Source organism: Salvelinus alpinus, chromosome 29, assembly GCF_045679555.1.
Source record: "Salvelinus alpinus chromosome 29, SLU_Salpinus.1, whole genome shotgun sequence".
Lineage (NCBI taxonomy): Eukaryota > Metazoa > Chordata > Actinopteri > Salmoniformes > Salmonidae > Salvelinus > Salvelinus alpinus.
The window spans coordinates 25,861,548-25,871,235 of record NC_092114.1 but is presented as its reverse complement, the minus strand read 5'-3'; positions in this window follow the sequence as shown (position 1 = coordinate 25,871,235).

Genomic DNA, 9,688 nt, shown 5'->3' with positions numbered 1-9,688 from the left:
GGTACAGTAGATACACCACTAGAGTGGTACAGTATATACACCACCAGAGTGGTACAGTAGATACACCACCAGAGTGGTACAGTAGATACACCACTAGAGTGGTACAGTAGGTACAACACTAGAGTGGTAAAGTATATACACCACTAGAGTGGTAGAATAGATACACCACTAGAGTGGTACAGTAGGTACAACACTAGAGTGGTACAGTAGATACACCACTAGAGTGGTACAGTAGGTACACCACTGGAGTGGTACAGTAGTACACCACTAGAATGGTACAGTAGGTACACCACTAGAGTGGTACAGTAGGTACACCACTAGAGTGGTACAGTAGATACAACACTAGAGTGGTACAGTAGGTACAACACTAGAGTGGTACAGTAGGTACACCACTAGAGTGGTACAGTAGATACAACACTAGAGTGGTACAGTAGATACACCACTAGAGTGGTACAGTAGGTACACCACTAGAGTGGTACAATAGATACACCACTAGAGTGGTACAGTAGATACACCACTAGAGTGGTACAGTAGATACAACACTAGAGTGGTACAGTAGATACACCACTAGAGTGGTACAGTAGACACACCACTAGAGTGGTACAGTAGATACACCACTAGAGTGGTACAGTAGGTACACCACTAGAGTGGTACAGTAGGTACACCACTAGAGTGGTACAGTAGATACACCACTAGAGTTGTACAGTAGACACGCCACTAGAGTGGTACAGTAGGTACACCACTAGAGTGGTACAGTAGATACACCACTAGAGTGGTACAGTAGATACACCACTAGAGTGGTACAGTAGATACAACACTAGAGTGGTACAGTAGATACACCACTAGAGTGGTACAGTATATACACCACCAGAGTGGTACAGTAGATACACCACCTGAGTGGTACAGTAGATACACCACTAGAGTGGTACAGTAGGTACAACACTAGAGTGGTAAAGTAGATATACCCACTAGAGGTGTACAATAGATACACCACTAGAGTGGTACAGTAGGTACACCACTAGAGTGGTACAGTAGATACACCACTAGAGTGGTACAGTAGATACACCACTAGAGTGGTACAGTAGATACAACACTAGAGTGGTACAGTAGATACACCACTAGAGTGGTACAGTAGGTACAACACTAGAGTGGTACAGTATATACAACACTAGAGTGGTACAGTAGGTACAACACTAGAGTGGTACAGTAGGTACAACACTAGAGTGGTACAGTAGGTACAACACTAGAGTGGTACAGTAGTTACACCACTAGAGTGGTACAGTAGATACAACACTAGAGTGGTACAGTAGGTACAACACTAGAGTGGTACAGTAGATACACCACTTGAGTGGTACAGTAGGTACACCACTAGAGTGGTACAGTAGATACACCACTTGAGTGGTACAGTAGATACACCACTAGAGTGGTACAATAGGTACAATACTAGAGTGGTACAGTAGGAACACCACTAGAGTGGTACAGTAGATACACCACTAGATTGGTACAGAGATACACCACTAGAGTGGTACAGTAGATACACCACTAGAGTGGTACAGTAGATACACCACTAGAGTGGTACAGTAGACACACCACTAGAGTGGTACAGTAGATACACCACTAGAGTGGTACAGTAGATACACCACTAGAGTGGTACAGTAGATACACCACTAGAGTGGTACAGTAGATACAACACTAGAGTGGTACAGTAGATACACCACTAGAGTGGTACAGTAGACACACCACTAGAGTGGTACAGTAGATACACCACTAGAGTGGTACAGTAGGTACACCACTAGAGTGGTACAGTAGGTACACCACTAGAGTGGTACAGTAGATACACCACTAGAGTTGTACAGTAGACACGCCACTAGAGTGGTACAGTAGGTACACCACTAGAGTGGTACAGTAGATACACCACTAGAGTGGTACAGTAGATACACCACTAGAGTGGTACAGTAGATACAACACTAGAGTGGTACAGTAGATACACCACTAGAGTGGTACAGTATATACACCACCAGAGTGGTACAGTAGATACACCACCTGAGTGGTACAGTAGATACACCACTAGAGTGGTACAGTAGGTACAACACTAGAGTGGTAAAGTAGATATACCCACTAGAGGTGTACAATAGATACACCACTAGAGTGGTACAGTAGGTACACCACTAGAGTGGTACAGTAGATACACCACTAGAGTGGTACAGTAGATACACCACTAGAGTGGTACAGTAGATACAACACTAGAGTGGTACAGTAGATACACCACTAGAGTGGTACAGTAGGTACAACACTAGAGTGGTACAGTATATACAACACTAGAGTGGTACAGTAGGTACAACACTAGAGTGGTACAGTAGGTACAACACTAGAGTGGTACAGTAGGTACAACACTAGAGTGGTACAGTAGTTACACCACTAGAGTGGTACAGTAGATACAACACTAGAGTGGTACAGTAGGTACAACACTAGAGTGGTACAGTAGATACACCACTTGAGTGGTACAGTAGGTACACCACTAGAGTGGTACAGTAGATACACCACTTGAGTGGTACAGTAGATACACCACTAGAGTGGTACAATAGGTACAATACTAGAGTGGTACAGTAGGAACACCACTAGAGTGGTACAGTAGATACACCACTAGATTGGTACAGAGATACACCACTAGAGTGGTACAGTAGATACACCACTAGAGTGGTACAGTAGATACACCACTAGAGTGGTACAGTAGACACACCACTAGAGTGGTACAGTAGATACACCACTAGAGTGGTACAGTAGATACACCACTAGAGTGGTACAGTAGACACACCACTAGAGTGGTACAGTAGATACACCACTAGAGTGGTACAGTAGGTACACCACTAGAGTGGTACAGTAGGTACACCACTAGAGTGGTACAGTAGATACACCACTAGAGTGGTACAGTAGGTACACCACGAGTGGTACAGTAGGTACACCACTAGAGTGGTACAGTAGGTACACCACTAGAGTGGTACAGTAGGTACACCACTAGAGTGGTACAGTAGATACACCACTAGAGTGGTACAGTAGACACACCACTAGAGTGGTACAGTAGATACACCACTAGAGTGGTACAGTAGGTACACCACTAGAGTGGTACAGTAGGTACACCACTAGAGTGGTACAGTAGATACACCACTAGAGTGGTACAGTAGATACAACACTAGAGTGGTACAGTAGATACACCACTAGAGTGGTACAGTATATACACCACCAGAGTGGTACAGTAGATACACCACCAGAGTGGTACAGTAGATACACCACTAGAGTGGTACAGTAGGTACAACACTAGAGTGGTAAAGTATATACACCACTAGAGTGGTACAATAGATACACCACTAGAGTGGTACAGTAGGTACAACACTAGAGTGGTACAGTAGATACACCACTAGAGTGGTACAGTAGGTACATCACTGGAGTGGTACAGTAGTACACCACTAGAATGGTACAGTAGGTACACCACTAGAGTGGTACAGTAGGTACACCACTAGAGTGGTACAGTAGATACAACACTAGAGTGGTACAGTAGGTACAACACTAGAGTGGTACAGTAGGTACACCACTAGAGTGGTACAGTAGATACAACACTAGAGTGGTACAGTAGATACACCACTAGAGTGGTACAGTAGGTACACCACTAGAGTGGTACAGTAGCTACACCACTAGAGTGGTACAGTAGATACACCACTAGAGTGGTACAGTAGATACAACACTAGAGTGGTACAGTAGATACACCACTAGAGTGGTACAGTAGACACACCACTAGAGTGGTACAGTAGATACACCACTAGAGTGGTACAGTAGGTACACCACTAGAGTGGTACAGTAGGTACACCACTAGAGTGGTACAGTAGATACACCACTAGAGTGGTACAGTAGACACGCCACTAGAGTGGTACAGTAGGTACACCACTAGAGTGGTACAGTAGATACACCACTAGAGTGGTACAGTAGATACACCACTAGAGTGGTACAGTAGATACAACACTAGAGTGGTACAGTAGATACACCACTAGAGTGGTACAGTATATACACCACCAGAGTGGTACAGTAGATACACCACCAGAGTGGTACAGTAGATACACCACTAGAGTGGTACAGTAGGTACAACACTAGAGTGGTAAAGTACATACACCACTAGAGTGGTACAATAGATACACCACTAGAGTGGTACAGTAGGTACACCACTAGAGTGGTACAGTAGATACACCACTAGAGTGGTACAGTAGATACACCACTAGAGTGGTACAGTACATACAACACTAGAGTGGTACAGTAGATACACCACTAGAGTGGTACAGTAGGTACAACACTAGAGTGGTACAGTATATACAACACTAGAGTGGTACAGTAGGTACAACACTAGAGTGGTACAGTAGTTACACCACTAGAGTGGTACAGTAGATACAACACTAGAGTGGTACAATAGGTACAATACTAGAGTGGTACAGTAGGAACACCACTAGAGTGGTACAGTAGATACACCACTAGATTGGTACAGAGATACACCACTAGAGTGGTACAGTAGATACACCACTAGAGTGGTACAGTAGATACACCACTAGAGTGGTACAGTAGACACACCACTAGAGTGGTACAGTAGATACACCACTAGAGTGGTACAGTAGGTACACCACTAGAGTGGTACAGTAGGTACACCACTAGAGTGGTACAGTAGATACAACACTAGAGTGGTACAGTAGATACACCACTAGAGTGGTACAGTATATACACCACCAGAGTGGTACAGTAGATACACCACCAGAGTGGTACAGTAGATACACCACTAGAGTGGTACAGTAGGTACAACACTAGAGTGGTAAAGTAGATACACCACTAGAGTGGTACAATAGATACACCACTAGAGTGGTACAGTAGGTACACCACTAGAGTGGTACAGTAGATACACCACTAGAGTGGTACAGTAGATACACCACTAGAGTGGTACAGTAGATACAACATTAGAGTGGTACAGTAGATACACCACTAGAGTGGTACAGTAGACACACCACTAGAGTGGTACAGTAGATACACCACTAGAGTGGTACAGTAGGTACACCACTAGAGTGGTACAGTAGGTACACCACTAGAGTGGTACAGTAGATACACCACTAGAGTGGTACAGTAGATACAACACTAGAGTGGTACAGTAGATACACCACTAGAGTGGTACAGTATATACACCACCAGAGTGGTACAGTAGATACACCACCAGAGTGGTACAGTAGATACACCACTAGAGTGGTACAGTAGGTACAACACTAGAGTGGTAAAGTATATACACCACTAAAGTGTTACAATAGATACACCACTAGAGTGGTACAGTAGGTACAACACTAGAGTGGTACAGTAGATACACCACTAGAGTGGTACAGTAGGTACATCACTGGAGTGGTACAGTAGTACACCACTAGAATGGTACAGTAGGTACACCACTAGAGTGGTACAGTAGGTACACCACTAGAGTGGTACAGTAGATACAACACTAGAGTGGTACAGTAGGTACAACACTAGAGTGGTACAGTAGGTACACCACTAGAGTGGTACAGTAGATACAACACTAGAGTGGTACAGTAGGTACACCACTAGAGTGGTACAGTAGATACAACACTAGAGTGGTACAGTAGATACACCACTAGAGTGGTACAGTAGGTACACCACTAGAGTGGTACAGTAGATACACCACTAGAGTGGTACAGTAGATACACCACTAGAGTGGTACAGTAGATACAACACTAGAGTGGTACAGTAGATACAACACTAGAGTGGTACAGTAGACACACCACTAGAGTGGTACAGTAGATACACCACTAGAGTGGTACAGTAGGTACACCACTAGAGTGGTACAGTAGGTACACCACTAGAGTGGTACAGTAGATACACCACTAGAGTGGTACAGTAGACACGCCACTAGAGTGGTACAGTAGGTACACCACTAGAGTGGTACAGTAGATACACCACTAGAGTGGTACAGTAGATACAACACTAGAGTGGTACAGTAGATACACCACTAGAGTGGTACAGTATATACACCACCAGAGTGGTACAGTAGATACACCACCAGAGTGGTACAGTAGATACACCACTAGAGTGGTACAGTAGGTACAACACTAGAGTGGTAAAGTAGATACACCACTAGAGTGGTACAATAGATACACCACTAGAGTGGTACAGTAGGTACACCACTAGAGTGGTACAGTAGATACACCACTAGAGTGGTACAGTAGATACACCACTAGAGTGGTACAGTAGATACAACACTAGAGTGGTACAGTAGATACACCACTAGAGTGGTACAGTAGGTACAACACTAGAGTGGTACAGTATATACAACACTAGAGTGGTACAGTAGGTACAACACTAGAGTGGTACAGTAGGTACAACACTAGAGTGGTACAGTAGGTACAACACTAGAGTGGTACAGTAGTTACACCACTAGAGTGGTACAGTAGATACAACACTAGAGTGGTACAGTAGGTACAACACTAGAGTGGTACAGTAGATACACCACTTGAGTGGTACAGTAGGTACACCACTAGAGTGGTACAGTAGATACACCACTTGAGTGGTACAGTAGATACACCACTAGAGTGGTACAATAGGTACAATACTAGAGTGGTACAGTAGGAACACCACTAGAGTGGTACAGTAGATACACCACTAGATTGGTACAGAGATACAACACTAGAGTGGTACAGTAGATACACCACTAGAGTGGTACAGTAGATACACCACTAGAGTGGTACAGTAGACACACCACTAGAGTGGTACAGTAGCTATACACCACTAGAGTGGTACAGTAGGTACACCACTAGAGTGGTACAGTAGGTACACCACTAGAGTGGTACAGTAGATACAACACTAGAGTGGTACAGTAGATACACCACTAGAGTGGTACAGTAGACACACCACTAGAGTGGTACAGTAGATACACCACTAGAGTGGCACAGTAGGTACACCACTAGAGTGGTACAGTAGGTACACCACTAGAGTGGTACAGTAGATACACCACTAGAGTGGTACAGTAGGTACAACACTAGAGTGGTACAGTAGATACACCACTTGAGTGGTACAGTAGGTACACCACTAGAGTGGTACAGTAGATACACCACTTGAGTGGTACAGTAGATACACCACTAGAGTGGTACAATAGGTACAATACTAGAGTGGTACAGTAGGAACACCACTAGAGTGGTACAGTAGTTACACCACTAGATTGGTACAGAGATACACCACTAGAGTGGTACAGTAGATACACCACTAGAGTGGTACAGTAGATACACCACTAGAGTGGTACAGTAGACACACCACTAGAGTGGTACAGTAGATACACCACTAGAGTGGTACAGTAGGTACACCACTAGAGTGGTACAGTAGGTACACCACTAGAGTGGTACAGTAGATACAACACTAGAGTGGTACAGTAGATACACCACTAGAGTGGTACAATAGATACACCACTAGAGTGGTACAGTAGGTACACCACTAGAGTGGTACAGTAGATACACCACTAGAGTGGTACAGTAGATACACCACTAGAGTGATACAGTAGATACAACACTAGAGTGGTACAGTAGATACACCACTAGAGTGGTACAGTAGGTACAACACTAGAGTGGTACAGTATATACAACACTAGAGTGGTACAGTAGGTACAACACTAGAGTGGTACAGTAGGTACAACACTAGAGTGGTACAGTAGGTACAACACTAGAGTGGTACAGTAGTTACACCACTAGAGTGGTACAGTAGATACAACACTAGAGTGGTACAATAGGTACAATACTAGAGTGGTACAGTAGGAACACCACTAGAGTGGTACAGTAGATACACCACTAGATTGGTACAGAGATACACCACTAGAGTGGTACAGTAGATACACCACTAGAGTGGTACAGTAGATACACCACTAGAGTGGTACAGTAGACACACCACTAGAGTGGTACAGTAGATACACCACTAGAGTGGTACAGTAGGTACACCACTAGAGTGGTACAGTAGGTACACCACTAGAGTGGTACAGTAGATACAACACTAGAGTGGTACAGTAGATACACCACTAGAGTGGTACAGTATATACACCACCAGAGTGGTACAGTAGATACACCACCAGAGTGGTACAGTAGATACACCACTAGAGTGGTACAGTAGGTACAACACTAGAGTGGTAAAGTAGATACACCACTAGAGTGGTACAATAGATACACCACTAGAGTGGTACAGTAGGTACACCACTAGAGTGGTACAGTAGATACACCACTAGAGTGGTACAGTAGATACACCACTAGAGTGGTACAGTAGATACAACACTAGAGTGGTACAGTAGATACACCACTAGAGTGGTACAGTAGACACACCACTAGAGTGGTACAGTAGATACACCACTAGAGTGGTACAGTAGGTACACCACTAGAGTGGTACAGTAGGTACACCACTAGAGTGGTACAGTAGATACACCACTAGAGTGGTACAGTAGATACAACACTAGAGTGGTACAGTAGATACACCACTAGAGTGGTACAGTATATACACCACCAGAGTGGTACAGTAGATACACCACCAGAGTGGTAAAGTAGATACACCACTAGAGTGGTACAGTAGGTACAACACTAGAGTGGTAAAGTATATACACCACTAGAGTGGTACAATAGATACACCACTAGAGTGGTACAGTAGGTACAACACTAGAGTGGTACAGTAGATACACCACTAGAGTGGTACAGTAGGTACATCACTGGAGTTTTACAGTAGTACACCACTAGAATGGTACAGTAGGTACACCACTAGAGTGGTACAGTAGGTACACCACTAGAGTGGTACAGTAGATACAACACTAGAGTGGTACAGTAGGTACAACACTAGAGTGGTACAGTAGGTACACCACTAGAGTGGTACAGTAGATACAACACTAGAGTGGTACAGTAGATACACCACTAGAGTGGTACAGTAGGTACACCACTAGAGTGGTACAGTAGATACACCACTAGAGTGGTACAGTAGATACACCACTAGAGTGGTACAGTAGATACAACACTAGAGTGGTACAGTAGATACACCACTAGAGTGGTACAGTAAACACACCACTAGAGTGGTACAGTAGATACACCACTAGAGTGGTACAGTAGGTACACCACTAGAGTGGTACAGTAGGTACACCACTAGAGTGGTACAGTAGATACACCACTAGAGTGGTACAGTAGACACGCCACTAGAGTGGTACAGTAGGTACACCACTAGAGTGGTACAGTAGATACACCACTAGAGTGGTACAGTAGATACACCACTAGAGTGGTACAGTAGATACAACACTAGAGTGGTACAGTAGATACACCACTAGAGTGGTACAGTATATACACCACCAGAGTGGTACAGTAGATACACCACCAGAGTGGTACAGTAGATACACCACTAGAGTGGTACAGTAGGTACAACACTAGAGTGGTAAAGTAGATACACCACTAGAGTGGTACAATAGATACACCACTAGAGTGGTACAGTAGGTACACCACTAGAGTGGTACAGTAGATACACCACTAGAGTGGTACAGTAGATACACCACTAGAGTGGTACAGTAGATACAACACTAGAGTGGTACAGTAGATACACCACTAGAGTGGTACAGTAGATACAACACTTGAGTGGTACAGTATATACAACACTA